The sequence below is a fragment of the Mytilus trossulus genome, chromosome 14 (assembly GCF_036588685.1).
Source record: "Mytilus trossulus isolate FHL-02 chromosome 14, PNRI_Mtr1.1.1.hap1, whole genome shotgun sequence".
Classification (NCBI taxonomy): Eukaryota; Metazoa; Mollusca; class Bivalvia; order Mytilida; family Mytilidae; genus Mytilus; species Mytilus trossulus.
The window spans coordinates 14,128,401-14,148,430 of NC_086386.1; the positions used below are offsets into that span (position 1 = coordinate 14,128,401).

General features: G+C 33.3%; 1 long non-coding RNA gene across 1 annotated transcript; it reads right to left on the bottom strand.

Moving 5' to 3' along the window:
* Positions 1-13,640: 13,640 nt before the first annotated feature.
* On the bottom strand, positions 13,641-18,464 carry LOC134697143 (uncharacterized). Its single transcript, XR_010103073.1, has 3 exons — positions 18,366-18,464; positions 14,742-14,860; positions 13,641-13,681 (listed from the first exon to the last, which is right to left on the bottom strand). It is a non-coding gene; the product is annotated as an uncharacterized LOC134697143 (long non-coding RNA).
* Between the last annotated feature and the right edge of the window lie 1,566 nt (positions 18,465-20,030).

A 20,030-nucleotide genomic window follows, 5' to 3' on the forward strand; every position in this document is an offset into this window, starting at 1 on the left:
GACTGACAGGACATGTGATCTTGGTTCTACTGTAGTTTGTCATACAATGATAACAACTATCAATATAATGACTAGCCATGTAATCTCCGTTCTACTGTAACTTGTCAGACACTAGGTAACAACTATCAATAGAAGTGATTAGACATGTAATCTCTGTATTACTGTAGTTTTTCAGACACATGTTAGAACTATCAATAGAATGACTGGAAAAGTAATCTCCCTTCTACTGACGTTTTTCAGACAGTAGGTAAAAACTATCTATATAAAGACTAGACATGAAATCTTCGTTCCACTGTAGTTTGTCAGACACTAGGCAAACACTATCAATAGAAGTGACTAGCAATGTAATCTCTGTTCTACTGTAGTTTGTCAGACACTAGGAAAAAACTATCAATAGAAGTGACTAGACATGTAATCTCTAATCTACTGTAGTTTGTCAGACACTAGGTAAGAACTATCAATATAATGAGTGGACATGTAATCCCCGTTCTACTGTAGTTTGTCATACACTAGGTTATAAATATCAATATAACGACTGGACACGTAATCTCCGTTTTGCTGAAGTTTGTCATACACTAGGTTAGAACAATCAATATAATGACTAGCCATGTAATCTCCGTTCTACTGTTGTTTTTTAGACATTACGTAAGAACGATCAATAGATTGACTGGACATGAAATCTCTGTTCTACTGTAGTTTGTCAGACACTAGGTGAGAACAATCAATAGACTGACTGGACATGTGAGCTTGGTTCTACTGTAGTTTGTCAGACCCTAGGTAAGAACTATCAATATAATGACTAGACATGTAATCTCTGTTCTACTATAGTTTGTCATACACTAGGTAAGAACTATCAATATAATGACTGGACATGTAATCTCCGTTCTACCCTAGGTAAAAGCTATCAATATAATGACTAGACATGTAATCTCCGTTCTACTATAGTTTGTCAGACACTAGGTAAAAACTACCTATTGAATAACTAGACATGTAATCTCCGTTCTACTGTAGTTTATCATACACTAGGTAAGAACTATCAATATAATGACTGGACATGTAATCTCCGTTTTGCTGAAGTTTGTCATACACTAGGTAAGAACTATCAATATAATGACTAGCCATGTTATCTCCGTTCTACTGTAGTTTGTCATACACTAGGTTAGAACTATCAATATAACGACTGGACACGTAATCTTCGTTTTGCTGAAGTTTGTCATACACTAGGTAAGAACAATCAATATAATGACTAGCCATGTAACCTCCGTTCTACTGTTGTTTTTCAGACATTACGTAAGAACGATCAATAGAATGACTGGACATGTGATCTTGGTTCTACTGTAGTTTGTCAGACACTAGGTAAAAACAGTCAATAGACTGACAGGACATGTGATCTTGGTTCTACTGTAGTTTGTCATACACTGATAACAACTATCAATATAATGACTAGCCATGTAATCTCCGTTCTACTGTAACTTGTCAGACACTAGGTAACAACTATCAATAGAAGTGATTAGACATGTAATCTCTGTATTACTGTAGTTTTTCAGACACATGTTAGAACTATCAATAGAATGACTGGAAAAGTAATCTCCCTTCTACTGACGTTTTTCAGACAGTAGGTAAAAACTATCTATATAAAGACTAGACATGAAATCTTCGTTCCACTGTAGTTTGTCAGACACTAGGCAAACACTATCAATAGAAGTGACTAGCAATGTAATCTCTGTTCTACTGTAGTTTGTCAGACACTAGGAAAAAACTATCAATAGAAGTGACTAGACATGTAATCTCTAATCTACTGTAGTTTGTCAGACACTAGGTAAGAACTATCAATATAATGACTGGACATGTAATCTCCGTTCTTCTGTAGTTTGTCATAAACTAGGTAAAAACTATCAATAAAATTAGTGAACATGTAATCTCCGTTCTACTGTAGTTTGTCAGACATTAGGAAAAAACTATCAATAGAAGTGACTAGACATGTAATCTCTAATCTACTGTAGTTTGTCAGACACTAGGTAAGAACTATCAATATAATGACTAGCCATGTAATCTTCGTTCTACTGTAGTTTGTCATACACTAGGTTAGAAATATCAATATAACGACTGGACATGTAATCTCCGTTTTGCTGAAGTTTGTCATACACTAGGTTAGAACAATCAATATAATGACTAGCCATGTAATCTCCGTTCTACTGTTGTTATTTAGACATTACGTAAGAACGATCAATAGATTGACTGGACATGAAATCTCTGTTCTACTGTAGTTTGTCAGACACTAGGTGAGAACAATCAATAGACTGACTGGACATGTGAGCTTGGTTCTACTGTAGTTTGTCAGACCCTAGGTAAGAACTATCAATATAATGACTAGACATGTAATCTCTGTTCTACTATAGTTTGTCATACACTAGGTAAGAACTATCAATATAATGACTGGACATGTAATCTCCGTTCTACCCTAGGTAAAAGCTATCAATATAATGACTAGACATGTAATCTCTGTTCTACTATAGTTTGTCAGACACTAGGTAAAAACTACCTATAGAATAACTAGACATGTAATTTCCGTTCTACTGTAGTTTATCAAACACTAGGTAAGAACTATCAATATAATGAGTGGACATGTAATCTCCGTTCTACTGTAGTTTGTCATACACTAGGTAAGAACTATCAATATAATGACTGGACATGTAATCTCCGTTTTGCTGAAGTTTGTCATACACTAGGTAAGAACTATCAATATAATGACTAGCCATGTTATCTCCATTCTACTGTGGTTTGTCATACACTAGGTTAGAACTATCAATATAACGACTGGACACGTAATCTTCGTTTTGCTGAAGTTTGTCATACACTAGGTAAGAACAATTAATATAATGACTAGCCATGTAATCTCCGTTCTACTGGTTTTTTTTCAGACATTACGTAAGAACGATCAATAGAATGACCAGACATGTGATCTTGGTTCTACTGTAGTTTGTCAGACACTAAGTAAAAACAGTCAATAGACTGACTGGACATGTGATGTTGGTTCTACTGGAGTTTGTCATACATTGATAAGAACTATCAATATAATGACTAGCCATGTAATCTCCGTTCTACTGTAGCTTGTCAGATACTAAGTAACAACTATCAATAGAAGTGACTAGACATGTAATCTCTGTATTACTGTAGTTTTTCAGACACATGTTAGAACTATCAATAGAATGACTGGAAAAGTAATCTCCCTTCTACTGACGTTTTTCAGACAGTAGGTAAAAACTATCTATATGAAGACTAGACATGAAATCTTCGTTCCACTGTAGGTTGTCAGACACTAGGCAAACACTATCAATAGAAGTGACTAGCAATGTAATCTCTGTTCTACTGTAGTTTGTCAGACACTAGGAAAAAACTATCAATAGAAGTGACTAGACATGTAATCTCTAATCTACTGTAGTTTTTCAGACACTAGGTAAGAACTATCAATATAATGACTGGACATGTAATCTCCGTTCTTCTGTAGTTTGTCATAAACTAGGTAAAAACTATCAATAAAATGAGTGAACATGTAATCTCCGTTCTACTGTAGTTTGTCATACACTAGGTAAAAACTATCAATATACTGAGTAGACAAGTAATCTCAGTTCTCCTATAGTTTGTCAGACATTACGTAAGAACGATCAATAGAATGACTGGACATGAAATCTCTGTTCTACTGTAGTTTGTCAGACACTTGGTGAGAACAGTCAATAGACTGACTGGACATGTGATCTTGGTTCTACTGTTGTTTATCAGACCCTAGGTAAGAACTATCAATATAATGACTAGACATGTAATATCTGTTCTACTTTAGTTTGTCATACACTAGGTAAGAACTATCAATATAATGACTGGACATGTAATCTTCGTTCTACTTTATTTTGTCAGACCCTAGGTAAAAGCTATCAATAGAATGACTAGACATGTCATCTCCGTTCTACTGTAGTTTATCATACACTAGGTAAGAACTATCAATATAATGAGTGGACATGTAATCCCTGTTTTTGCTGAAGTTTGTCATACACTGGGTAAGAACTATCAATATAATGACTAGCCATGTAATCTCCGTTCTACTGTAGTTTGCCATACACTAGGTTAGAAATATCAATATAACGACTGGACACGTAATCTTCGTTTTGCTGAAGTTTGTCATACACTAGGTAAGAACAATCAATATAATGACTAGCCATGTAATCTCCGTTCTACTGTTGTTTTTCAGACATTACGTAAGAACGATCAATAGAATGACTGGAAATGAAATCTCTGTTCTACTGTAGTTTGTCATACACTAGGTAAGAACAATCAATATAATGACTAGCCATGTAATCTCCGTTCTACTGTTGTTTTTCAGACATTACGTAAGAACGATCAATAGAATGACTGGACATGAAATCTCTGTTCTACTGTAGTTTGTCAGACACTAGGTGAGAACAGTCAATAGACTGAATGGACATGTGATCTTGGTTCTACTGTAGTTTGTCATACCCTAGGTAAAAACTATCGATATAATGACTAGACATGTAATCTCTGTTCTACTATAGTTTGTCAGACCCTAGGTAAGAACAATCAATATAATGACTAGCCATGTAATCTCCGTTCTACTATAATTTGTCAGACCTTGGTAAGAACTATCAATATAATGACTAGCCATGTAATCTCTGTTCTACTATAGTTTGTCAGACCCTAGGTAAGAACTATCAATATAATGACTAGCCATGTAATCTCTGTTCTACTATAGTTTGTCAGACCCTAGGTAAGAACAATCAATATAATGACTAGCCATGTAATCTCCGTTCTACTATAATTTGTCATACACTAGGTAAGAACAATCAATACAATGACTAGACATGTAATCTTTGTTCTACTATAATTTGTCATACACTAGGTAAGAATTATCAATATAATGACTGGACATGTAATCTCCGTTCTACCCTAGGTAAAAGCTATCAATATAATGACTAGACATGTAATCTCCATTCTACTATAGTTTGTCAGACACTAGGTAAAAACTACCTATAGAATGATTAGACATGTAATCTCCGTTCTACTGTAGTTTATCATACACTAGGTAAGAACTATCAATATAATGAGTGGACATGTAATCTTCGTTCTACTGTAGTTTGTCATACACTAGGTTAGAACTATCAATATAATGACTGGACATGTAATCTCCGTTTTGCTGAAGTTTGTCATACACTAGGTAAGAACTATCAATATAATGACTAGCCATGTAATCTCCATTTTACTGTAGTTTGTCATACACTAGGTTAGAAATATAAATATAACGCTAAGGATTTTCTTACCCCAGGAGTAGATTACCTTAGCCGTATTTGGCACAACTTTTTGGAATTTTGGATCCTCAATGCTCTTCAACTTTGTATTTATTTGGCTTTTTAACTATGTCGATCTGAGCGTCACTGATGAGTTTTATGTAGACGAAACGCGCATCTGGCGTATAAAATTATAATCCTGGTACTTTTGATAACTATAACGACTGGACACGTAATCTTCGTTTTGCTGAAGTTTGTCATACACTAGGTAAAAACAATCAATATAATGACTAGCCATGTAACCTCCGTTCTACTGTTGTTTTTCAGACATTACGTAAGAACGATCAATAGAATGACTGGACATGTGATCTTGGTTCTACTGTAGTTTGTCAGACACTAGGTAAAAAGAGTCAATAGACTGACTGGACATGTGATCTTGGTTCTACTGTAGTTTGTCATACACTGATAAGAACTATCAATATAATGACTAGTCATGTAATCTCCGTTCTACTGTAACTTGTCAGACACTAGGTAACAACTATCAATAGAAGTGACTAGACATGTAATCTCTGTTCTTCTGTAGTTTTTCCGACGCATGTTAGAACTATCAATAGAATGACTGGAAAAGTAATCTCCGTTCTACTGACGTTTATCAGACACTAGGTAAAAACTATCTATATAAAAACTAGACATGAAATCTTCGTTCCACTGTAGTTTGTCAGACACTAGGTAAACACTATCAATAGAAGTGACTAGCAATGTAATCTCTGTTCTACTGTAGTTTGTCAGACACTAGAAAAAAACTATCAATAGAAGTGACTAGATATGTAATCTCTGTTCTACTGTAGTTTGTCAGACACTAGGTAAGAACTATCAATATAATGACTGGACATGTAATCTCCGTTCTACTGTAGTTTGTCATAAACTAGGTTAAAACTATCAATATAATGAGTGAACATGTAATCCTCGTTCTACTGTAGTTTGTCATACACTAGGTAAAAACTATCAATATATTGAGTAAACTAGTAATCCCAGTTCTCCTATAGTTTGTCAGACACTAGGTAAGAACTATCAATATAATGACTAGCTATGTAATCTCCGTTCTACTGTTGTTTTTCAGACATTACGTAAGAACGATCAATAGAATGAATGGACATGAAATCTCTGTTCTACTGTAGTTTGTCAGACACTAGGTGAGAACAATCAATAGACTGACTGGACATGTTATCTTGGTTCTACTGTTGTTTTTCAGACATTACGTAAGAACGATCAATAGAATGACTGGACATGAAATCTCTGTTCTACTGTAGTTTGTCAGACACTAGGTGAGAACAGTCAATAGACTGACTGGACAATTAATCTCTGTTCTACTTTAGTTTGTCATACACTAGGTAAGAACTATCAATATAATGACTGGACATGTAATCTCCGTTCTACTTTATTTTGTCAGAACCTAGGTAAAAGCTATCAATATAATGACTAGACATGTAATCTCTGTTCTACTATAGTTTGTCAGACACTAGGTAAGAACTATCAATATAATGAGTGGCCATGTAATCTCCGTTCTACTGTAGTTTGTCATACACTAGGTAAGAACTATCAATATAATGACTGGACATGTAATTTCCGTTTTGCTGTAGTTTGTCATACACTGGGTAAGAACGATCAATATAATGACTAGCCATGTAATCTCCATTCTACTGTAGTTTGTCATACACTAGGTTAGAAATATCAATATAACGACTGGACACGTAATCTCCGTTTTGCTGAAGTTTGTCATACACTAGGTAAGAACAATCAATATAATGACTAGCCATGTAATCTCCCTTCTACTGTTGGTTTTCAGACATTACGTAAGAACGATCAATAGAATGACTGGACATGAAATATCTGTTCTAATGTAGTTTGTCATATACTAGTTGTTTGTCAGACCCTAGATAAGAACTATCAATATAATGACTAGACATGTAATCTCTGTTCTACTTTAGTTTGTCATACACTAGGTAAGAACTATCAATATAATGACTGGACATGTAATCTCCGTTCTAATTTATTTTGTTAGACCCTAGGTAAGAGCTATCAATATAATGACTAGACATGTAATCTCCGTTCTACTATAGTTTGTCAGACACTAGGTTAAAACTACCTATAGAATGACTAGACATGTAATCTCCGTTTTACTGTAGTTTATCATACACTAGGTAAGAACTACCTATAGAATGACTAGACATGTCATCTCCGTTGTACTGTAGTTTATCATACACTAGGTAAGAACTATCAATATAATGAGTGGCCATGTAATCTCTGTTCTAATGTAGTTTGTCATATACTAGGTAAGAACTATCAATATAATGACTGGACATGTAATTTCTGTTTCGCTGTAGTTTGTCATACACTGGGTAAGAACTATCAATATAATGACTAGCCATGTAATCTCCGTTCTACTGTAGTTTGCCATACACTAGGTTAGAAATATCAATATAACGACTGGACACGTAATCTTCGTTTTGCTGAAGTTTGTCATACACTAGGTAAGAACAATCAATATAATGACTAGCCATGTAATCTCCGTTCTACTGTTGTTTTTCAGACATTACGTAAGAACGATCAATAGAATGACTGGACATGAAATCTCTGTTCTACTGTAGTTTGTCATACACTAGGTAAGAACAATCAATATAATGACTAGCCATGTAATCTCCGTTCTACTGTTGTTTTTCAGACATTACGTAAGAACGATCAATAGAATGATTGGACATGAAATCTCTGTTCTACTGTAGTTTGTAAGACACTAGGTGAGAACAGTCAATAGACTGAATGGACATGTGATCTTGGTTCTACTGTTGTTTGTCAGACCCTAGGTAAGAACTATCAATATAATGACTAGACATGTAATCTCTGTTCTACTTTTGTTTGTCATACACTAGGTAAGAACTATCAATATAATGACTGGACATGTAATCTCCGTTCTAGTTTATTTTGTTAGACCCTAGGTAAGAGCTATCAATATAATGACTAGACATGTAATCTCCGTTCTACTATAGTTTGTCAGACACTAGGTAAAAACTACCTATAGAATGACTAGACATGTAATCTCCGTTTTACTGTAGTTTATTATACACTAGGTAAGAACTATCAATATAATGAGTGGACATGTAATCTCCGTTCTACTGTAGTTTGTCATACACTAGGTAAGAACTATCAATATAACGACTGGAATGTAATCTCCGTTTTGCTGAAGTTTGTCATACACTAGATAAGAACTATCAATATAACGACTGGACATGTAATCTCCGTTTTGCTGAAGTTTGACATACACTAGGTAAGAACAATCAATATAATGACTAGCCATGTAATCTCCGTTCTACTGTTGTTTTTCAGACATTACGTAAGAACGATCAATATAATGAGTGGACATGCAATCTCCGTTCTACTGTAGTTTGTCATACACTAGGTAAGAACTATCAATATAATGACTGGACATGTAATCTCCGTTTTGCTGAAATTTGTCATACACTGGGTAAGAACTATCAATATAATGACTGGCCATGTAATCTCCGTTCTACTGTATTTTTTCATACTCTAGGTTAGAACTATCAATATAACGACTGGACATGTAATCTCTGTCCTACTGTAGTTTGTCAGACACTAGGTAAAAACTATCAATATAATCTGGACATGTAATCTCCGTTCTACTGTAGTTTGTCAGACACTGAGTATGAACTATCAATAGAATGTCTGGACATGTAATCTTGGTTCTACTGAAGCTTGAAGAAGAATTAAAACATTATACAAAAAAGGAAACTTTATTGACCTTATCATGTATTTTTCATAGTTTTCCCTACCTATTAACATATTTTCAAGCTGAAAAATGTGACCTATTGCAGCGGCAATTCATATCACCTTATATTAGAAAAGGTCAAGTTTCGATATCATTTTTGAGCGTCTACTCCTTTATTTAAAAAGTTTAAGAACCCAAAAAAAAAGAGTTCCCTAATAATACGAGGTTGACATGTAAACATTAAGTATCCTTGGATTCCAATGTTTTACCAAAAATTTATGTCTTAAAATAATACAATAAAACTATTGCAGGTACCAGTTTGCAGCCAGCTGTTGTTGAAACAACAGCATTATCAATAATCAGCACTATTGACTTTGCCACATACTGTCCTTGCGCATGTGATGTCTTTAATATAACTGACGAATACATCGCAAATTACATTAAGAAATTGCAAAAGGAGTTGAAAGTTGATTCAGAGACACTTTCTTTCACCATACGCTCCAAGACATGCGCAGAAGATCCCAGACAGAGTGCAAAGAACATTGGAATGTTAGGAGTTGCAGTGTTGGCATTTGGTTTTACACTTATACTTTTCATGGACATACTCTCCGTTTTTCAAAAACATTTTAGCTCTAAAATTGACCGACGTTAACTTGTTAAAAAAATCTCCTTTTTGATACATGTACCAACACTTCACACAAATCCATATAAAAAAAATATTCTAATACAAAAACGTTTGTAACGTTCTTTTTTATGGGATAACGTAACTAATTTTCATGGCATCAATTTACAATTGATGTTATTATACCTCAGTATGTTTTTTCTTTATAAAAACAATGAAATAGTAATGCTATTTCATTCCACAGACTATTTGCCAGTCAATAGTCTCAAAGACTATTACCCCGGTTAATAGTTTCAAAATCATCTTTCCCGTACCTTTTCATGCTTATTTTTCATTGGACAATAATGATGTCATTGACTATTGGCAACGTTACATTCTAATATTGTAAACGGTATAATATCTTTGTGTCGATTGTAATTTCACTTACAAGAAGAAATTATAAAAGAGAGAAAATCTTCGCGCGCAGTTTTTAAAGATCTAAGATATAGTACCTTATTCATAATATGGGTTCAGTCGTCGTATTCTAAAAGTGAATTTGCGTTTGGTGTACTTTAGCTTAAATTTATCATATGCACAGAAAATTTAACACAAGTATTTCTTGTCTTGATTGCAATTAATGAAATATTTACAAATACAAGAAGAACTATAAAAAAACCCGTATAGTTCATCTTGTGCATGTCAAGTTTTGGGACATTTTTTTCTTTTTTTTCAGATGATATATGAACACTTTTAGAAAATTAGTTAATTTGGTATATACATGTAAAAACACTTAATGACTGTGTTGTTCAGTATAATAAAACACCTAATGACTGGGTGTGAGGGTAAACGCAAGTTTGTTGTCCCTTCGCATAGGTTTGTTTTTGTTGTTTGTGCAATATGTTGTACTGTTATACCACTGTCCCAGATTAGGGGGAGGGTTGGGATCCCGCTAACAAATTTTTACCCCGCATGTGCCTGTCCTAAGTCAAGAGCCGGTATTCAGTGGTTGTCGTTTGTTTATGTTTATGTTACATATTTGTTTTTCGTTCTTTTTTGTACATAAATTAGACCGTTATTTTTCTCTTTTGAAATTTTATACATTGTCATTTCGGGGCCTTTTATAGCTTATTATGTGGTATGGGCTTTGCTCATTGTTGAAGGCCGTACGGTGTCCTACAGTTGTTAATTTCTGTGTCATTTGGTCTTTTGTGGAGAGCTGTCTCATTGGCAATCATACCACATCTTCTTTTTTATATTAAGTTTGTCAGTTTTGAAAAATAAATAAAAAATAAAGATGAGATTTAATTTAAACAACAAATGATTAGTTCTTACAAAGCCATACAGAGATCGTTATAATTTGCAACTATATATGAACATTATCTTCAAAGGTAAGAAATCAGAGCATTGTATTTCTTTATGATGATTGGTTTTCACGTTAGACTGTTAATATGATCAAATTAACGTAAGGACCATACCTCATTAAAAAGTCAAACCAGAACACAATATTCGATATGATTGTTTTGTTCTGACCTTGACCTTCTCCGAAATTACAAGGGAGACAATTCAGTCTTATCAAAAAGTATATACTAATATACCACTGAACAACAGGTTTTTGACTTTTGACAGAAGCAAATACATACAGCAGATTTAAACGTTTTTAAGAAGTAAGTGTTTTCTCTCAGTTTCCGTCATGCCCCTCTGAAAATTGTGTGTATATTAAGCCTTTCCAGAATTGTTTACTTTCTGTTCAGTATACTGGAAATTGTTGCTTATCTTTTTATCTTTTTTTTCAATAACGGGCAAAATCAATACCCTATTGTTATAGATAAAAGTACCCAATGCATTGTAAACGATGAAACTAAATGGTCTGAGTGGTTAAACATGACAACGCCATGGCTAAAAATAAAAAGACAAACAGACATATAATAGTACAGAAGACACAACATATAAAAGTATAGACTTAGCAACACGAACCCAACCACAAACTGGGGGTGATCTCAGCTAGCCATTAGCCAATCACAATCATAATCAATTGTATCTTCCAGATTATGATACCGATTAGTACACATTCCATAGTTTTTGGTATAATGACGTCATAAGTAGTTAAGGATAATAATCACCTTGTATGCCACCATAAGGTGCGTTTAGGAATTTGCATAGGTTACATCTTAATTCATCAATAATTGTTTGATTTGACGACAACATTAAAGTTGCTACCGATATAACTGTGGCCTGAAATAACAGTGTTCTGTTCATATACATTTAAGACATGGTTATTCAAATTGTCAATAGGTTTACAGAATGTATCTTAATTTGAGGCCACATATAAAACTCTCTGTAAAATTAGGAGGTGGTATCCCATTTGTAACAACTTTTCATAAGGGACACCAAAAATGTATTACTGAATATTTTTATCTATATTAATATCAGAAACAATTATAAGTTGTGTATGGTTAAGTACCGCGATGCTTGAATATTAAAATAGCAGTGATACATTGATAACAATCACTTAGATGAATAACGTAACATCCCCGTCTAAAATAAAACTAGCAGATGGAACGCGAAAGCGTATTTTTTGTCGTAAATTATTGTATACAGTTTCGAATGCTCTTATTCATTTCAAAACTGGAAATTAAAAAAGAAAAGAAATAGTTGATATCAATTGGTATTAACAACAAATTGTGGAATATAAACTAAAAAGTATAAAAACAAAGATGCAACTGTATTCATTTTGTCTTTTTAACTTCGGAAAGATATTGCCATCGAAATTCTGACCTGTGATAAGAATACAACAATATTATTTCGTTTGTAATCTAACCAACGAGAGGCTGAAAACCTCAGAATCAAAAACAATCAGAAACAAACTAACATTTCCGTGAAAAAATCATTAAAAAAACTTACACTCAACTACACCACAGTCTATAAGACAAAACATCAAAACTCTAAGATTTAGCAACACGCACTTAATCAAATACCGACGGTAATCTCAGGTAGGTCATTGATTGGTTGGGCTAGTTTCTTTCATATATTGCTAACTAGAAGGTATGTCTTTTCTATTACATATGGCAACTTACATCTAAGTTCAGAATTTTTTTTATAGAATACAATTGATGAACAATAAGCAAAACAATAAAATATTCTAGACAGGCGGACAAGGGAACAATATGATGGAGTTTCGTATTGACATATTTTTTTTTAATTTAAAGGTATACTTATCCAACAAATTGTCGCCATTCCTATGGGAACGAACTAAGCGCCTTTCCTTGCCCACGTATTCTTTTTTCCGTATGAGTCGGAGTTCCCTCATACACTTGTTAAAACCAGAAGATCAAAGAAGCCAGATCATTTTATTTTACACTCAAATATATTGATGATTCTCTTCCATTATCTACCAAAACTTTCATAATTGAATTTTATTGATATAACCTTTTTTCTAAAAAAATGATCATCGGAATATATTAAGACCTAATTGATAAATATTCCTTATCAACTTCACAATTAATACACGATACTCTTGACGTATAGAAAATATTTACTTTCATTGTAAATAATCTTAATAACGTGATATAGTACATTGTATTATTTTATTTGTCTTTAAGCAGTTATCTCTATTGAATTGTTTTATTTTTTTCATGTCGGTACCTAAAATAGCCGACTCTACGTTATAATATAGGCAAAAGAAGAATATCGTTATCAAATAGTCATAAATCGATTTAATTGAAACAAATCGGTATGTTTTGTCACTATTTGAGGACGCTCTGTTGCCTGGTATCGCCTAAATCAATTCGTGTTTTGGTGATAGTTGTCGTCTCATTGTAATCACACCACATCTTTTTAATTTTATATTAAAGAGAATGGAGGAAAAATTGCTATTGGTCAAGGCTAAAACAAATTAAATAACAACATCAATATGGTTCCAGTTTTCTTTATTCTTTTGCGCCAAGGATAAGAAATATTCGTCCATATATATAATAACGGCTACATACACTTCTACGGACAGGTTTGCTGAAAGAAAAGAAAAAAATAAACTTGATTTAGTTTAATATAATATAAAAACATATGTAACATTAGGTTATTTTAATACATTGAAATGAAATGTTGAAAAAGCTTGATCAATATACATTGTAATCAGATTTAAATTTAGAGGTACACAATACTTATTCTAGTCAATAGAACATACAAGTTTTGTCTGAATCATTGAGACCAATTCGCCTTTGCAGAATCTGAAGGACTATGAATAATCTCATTGTTCGTTGAACAAAATTAAAATAACGTTACTTAATTGGTTGAATTTCTAATGTTTATTACGTTTTTAACCAATCACAATGATTTAGGAAATATTACTTAGAAGGCATTAGATTGTGAAACGGCGAATTGAGAACATTTCTTACCATGATCAATATATCGGGTGTCATATGTTGAACAAGATTTGCTTACTCTTCAATTGCACCTTCTATCGCCCCTTTTTGTTTTCTTTTTATTGTGAGTGTAGAGGGGAGATGTGAGGATAAGTTCTTTGTAGGTTTTGGTATACTGTTGTTTTTATGTTTAATCATTGTATTGTCAATTTCTCATCGACTTATCTAACACTTAACCATTTTTAATAAGTCTTTTTTTTTCTCCATTTGATCTATATTGTTTTCACTTATTCAAAATGCAAAATCTCGTAAAGTTTAAGTCATGAATAGGTTTAATAGTTAATTGTTAATTTTCAAAAAAAATAAATTGTAGAAAAAATACTACATCCTAAAAGCGTTCTTCAATTGTAGATACTAGTAGGTAATATCGTAAGTTTTATACCACATTATTAAACCCTTTTGATCAAAGGATTTCAGAAAAAAATACAGTTAGATATGATAACTCATTCAAATACTCATTACCATTTTCCTACTTGTTTAAAATCATTATATTTGCTAAAGTGAAAACAATATACCGATGAGAGTAATTATCGCATTTGCACGTACTTGATTCAAAACTTCGCGAGTGATCTTGCTGAGCTATGTCCAATATGACAAAAAGATTAATTAAATATTTTAAGAAATCCAAAACGAAGGTTCATACTAACCCTTGGCACTTCGCAAATATATCGTAATTTGTCATCACAACCTTCATCATCCCACTCCCAGACATTGCTGTTATTTACTTCTATCTCAATACAGTCTTCTTTGGTAGTATCTGTAAACACTGAAATAAAGAGAAAAAAAAAGATTTATCTTAACATTAGTGTTCAGTAACGCACAAAAACAACACTATTGAAATGCAGAAAGAAGAAACATGAAAGAAGACTAACCAATCATTCTGGTCGCAAATAACAGTTTTTAAAGACGAAACTGGTGTCGGAATTCAACTGATCAGAACCGTTATATTGCAAAAATCACCGGCATGCAAATTTGAAATCTTACAAGTGGTTTCTTAGCATATATTGTAGCCATTTTACCGAAACCGTGATTCGTTATTCTCACTGCCATACTTATACTCACAAGACAAGGACAAACTGACAATTTCCAAGGGGATACTCATACTCACCAGTCACGGAAAAACTGACAATTACCAAGGGGATACTCATACTCACAAGACAAGAACAAACTGATAATTACCAAAAGGATACTCATTACCAAAGGGATACTCATACTCACCAGTCACGGAAAAACTGACAATTACCAAAGGGATACTCATACTCAGAAGACAAGGAAAACTGACAATTACCAAAGGGATACTCGTACTCACCAGTCACGGAAAAACTGACAATTACCAAAAGGGATACTCATACTCACAAGACAAGGAAAAACTGACAATTACCAAAGGGATACTCATTACCAAAGGGATACTCATACTCACCAGTCACGGAAAAACTGACAATTACCAAAGGGATACTCATACTCAACAGACAAGGAAAAACTGAAAATTACCAAGGGATACTCATACTCACCAGACAAGTAAAAACTGACAATTACCAAAGGGATACTCATACTCACCAGTCATGTAAAAAAGGACAATTACCAAAGGGATACTCATACTCACAAGACAAGTAAAAACTGACAGTTACCAAGAGGATACTCATAATCACTAGACACAGAAAAACTGACAATTACCAAGGGGTACTCATACTCAGCACACAAGGAAAAACTGACAATTACCAAGGGGTACTCATACTCACCAGACAAGGAAAAACTGACAATTACCAAGAGGATACTCATACTCACCAGACAAGGAAAAACTGACAATTACCAAGGGGTACTCATACTCACCAGACAAGGAAAAACTGACAATTACCAAGGGGTACTCATACTCAGCACACAAGGAAAAACTGACAATTACCAAGGGGTACTCATACTCACCAGACAAGGAAAAACTGACAATTACCAAGAGGATACTCATACTCACCAGACAAGGAAAAACTGACAATTACCAAGGGGTACTCATACTCACCAGACAAGGAAAAACTGACAATTACCAAGGGGTACTCATACTCATCACACAAGGAAAAACTGACAATTACCGAGGGGTACTCATACTCACAAGACAAGGAAAAACTAACAATTACCAAGAGGATTATAATACTCACCAGACAAGGAAAAACTGACAATTACCAAGAGGATACTCATAATCACTAGACACGGAAAAACTGGCAATGCAATAGCATAAAAAACGAGGTGACACACAACAGTTTGCAATACACAAAAAGTCTGAGCATATATCGAGACCTGGCAGACTGACGATTGAATGTTAAAAAAGTAATTAAGGTGGTACCCAACAACTTCACTAACATTAATTTGGCTCGTTTAATTTTCATAAAATTTTGACAAAGTATTTACATTGACCCTTTGACAAAATATAAATAATTCAAAATAATTTATACCAACCACTTTATCAGAAAAATTACACTGGTTATATAGCAGTTTGACAAACACTAATTTTAATCACTGAGAAGCTTAATATTCCTTTAACAGCACAACGTAATTAAAACGTTTATCTGATTTTACAGAGTTATCCCTGTAGTGTTAGGTACCACCTTAAAGAAACATTTATGTATCGACATCTTATTTCTTAACTGTCCTTGTACAAATTGCTAAATTAATCATCTGTTAAAGTAAAATCAAAATGAAGATTTAAGGACTAAATTATTGATAACCATATCAAACAAGAGTTTATAAGTAAAATTATTCGTGCACATAACTATAAAGGGTTGAAAACGAAAGCATGAAATATGCATAATACTCGGTTGGCAACTTTTAAATTTCTAAGTTGTTTGCATAATTGTTCAATTCGAATTCAATGCAAGAAAATAGTACTGAAATAGTGATAGAAATTTATTGCCTATATATTCATCATTCTCCTTGTTCTCGCTGTACCTGTCACAAACCATGAGTCTGTAATTAAGCAGTTAATACTTGCTGCTATCTGATTATTTTTCGTTTGAACCAGGCTGCCAGTTTGCGGGTTTAAACTGTCTCTAATTAGTTATCAAAGGTACCAGGATTATAATTTAATCTAAGTTTATCATGCAGATGCTTTTCATAACCTACTTCGTGTTAAGAATGTTTTCTTTTAATATTTAGCGTCAATTGTGCTATATGTTTTGATTATTGTAAAAGGCCATTATATGTTGTTGCTTCTTTAGTCCTTTGTGACGAGTTATCTAATTGGCATTTATACCACATCTCCTTATTTTGATACTTGGTGTACATTGTGGGATACCGTCACACAATTCAATCCTATTTTGCAGTAATTAGATGAAGTTGTTCTCTCTTCACGCGTTCATTAGTCAGTATTATACAATTGTTTTTGGAACATAATAATTCTGTATATTATTTTAGGGAATCAGCTCGACTTTGATTCTCTCAGCTAAAACCACTGATCTGCGTTTCTAGGCTGCGGTCGATTTAAGACTGTTTACTGTCGAAGACATAATGTTCTAACAGATAAAACCACTGATCTGCCTTTTTAAGGCTTTGGTCTATTTAAGACTGTTTACAGTTGAAGACAGAATCTTCTCTCAGGTCAAACTACTGATCTGCTTTTCTAGGCTCTGGTCTATTTTAGACTGTTTACTGTTGAAGACATAATCTTCTCTCAGGTAAAACTACTGATCAGCTTTTCTAGGCTCTGGTCTATTTTAGACTGTTTACTGTTGAAGACATAATCTTCTCTCAGGTAAAACTACTGATCTGCTTTTCTAGGCTCTGGTCTATTTTAGACTGTTTACTGTTGAAGACATAATCTTCTCTCAGGTAAAACTACTGATCTGCTTTTCTAGGCTCTGGTCTATTAAAGACTGTTTACTGTCGAATACATAATGTTCTAACAGATAAAACCACTGATATGCTTTTCTAGGCTCTGGTCTATTTAAGACTGTTTACTGTTGAAGACATAATGTTCTAACAGATAAAACTCCTGATCTGCTTTTTTAGGCTCCGCTCGATTTTAGACTGTTTACTGTTGAAGACATAATGTAGACATCGTTATGTCTATTGTTTTTGTGTAATTGGGTTATTGTCTCTTTTTTACATGTATTTTAAACATCTTTATTTATATTTCATGATCTCTAAATCTTGAGTTTCTTCTTTATACTTATTGAAGTTTATCTTTGTTACACAACCAATACCATTACAAACTGATCTGATCGACAACACATTTTAAACCACACATTTTTTATTAAACTACTAGTATCATAGAAGGTAAAACTTACGTGTACCAAATGGAAGATTAGTCAATGACAAAGCACCACCCGCAACGGCATATTCATAATTCCCGTCATGGAGAGGACTATGTGCACCTATCCATATATCTACATCGGTTGCTTAAGAATAAAATAATTGTTCTTTGTATCATAAGGAGCTTCTTTATCATATCAAGTCAGTTACACAATATAGAATGACTAAAAATACGGCTTCACTCGACATTACATAGGAGTTACAGGCACCAGAACAAATGTGTTAATCGATACGATCGATAGTAAGTGTCTAACCCCACTAACAACATATTTGCTATCTTAAATCTCTTGATAACAGAAAAGTCGTCTAATCAGTCATGTGACTGAATTTGTTCTATTGCCGAAAGTAAAATTCTGTTTGAATGATAATTCTTATCGCGGATACAGCCTGCATAGCAGTAAACGCTTATCCTGTCGACGCAATCGGTCTTGCTCCGTTCGGAATTTATGCGATTCCCCAAAGGTATTAAAAAAGCAGAAAAAAATATTGGATCCGTCTGCTTGTTTTCAAGATATAAGTCAATGAAAGTTTGGCGGAAAATAATTCTCTCTCATTTTATCAAATATTTAACATCGGCACCCATTTCTTTCAAAAACATTGAAAGAATTTTTAAGATTTACGAAGATGACATTTAATGCTATTACCGGTAATCAAATTATGGAAAGAAAAGAAGAAGTTAGTGGTCATTTTTTTTTATACCAATACCTGTATAAATCAGTGGACTCCCAAAATTATTCAAACATTCAATCACAAGCGGAGCAAAAATCCTTAATTGAAATTTTTTAGTATAGACTTTTATCGTAGAAATATGTGAATAATATAGAATATAGAATAACCATGATATTTTGCCGCATTAACGTATATTTTTCAAAAATGTATTTTTTTTATACCTCAGATCGGTAATTCTCTTAGATGTTAAGAATGTAGAAGGGCTACTGTTTAACTTTCTTTGGATGTAAATGTTTAAATATTAGATATGCACCGTTTATATACATGTACATGTACCTATTTGAAGTTATTTTCTTTCAGAAATATAGGTCTTTCTTTTCAACGAGTAATCCGGAAAATACCAAGCTTGAATGAACTGTGCTTCATGGCATAAGAAAAATGACCTGTGTATGGTCATTATGTATCCTCATTAAAATGTAAACTATAATTTACACAAAAAATGGTTGTTGCCAATTCAGAGTTTACGTCTTAATTTTCCACCTTCATTATGTGTTTATTGCAGAAGCTACGATACTTTCGTCTGTTTATTATACCGAAATACCACAAATTGTCATCGACACACATTTTAACTTTCAAAACATTTGTGTTCGTTTTTAATCTTTTCAATAATCAAATGACAAAACATTTTCATTTTCTATAGAACAGCCACGTACTGTACCCTGGGGATGGATGCTTATAAAACAGAACTTGTATTGCCATACAAAAGAGAGAAAAGTATTAGTCTAGATAGTTCTTTTAAAAAATTGTTGAAAAAATCATTTGCTTTTCCAAGATTAAAAATCTAATACTACTTTATTAAAATATTGTGTAAAACCGTTAATTATGAGCTATGAAAGTCAAGTGACTGGAGCATTTTTCTGAGGAAGTTTTAAAAAATTTCAACGAAATATTGTTTACAGTGGGTTAGCTTT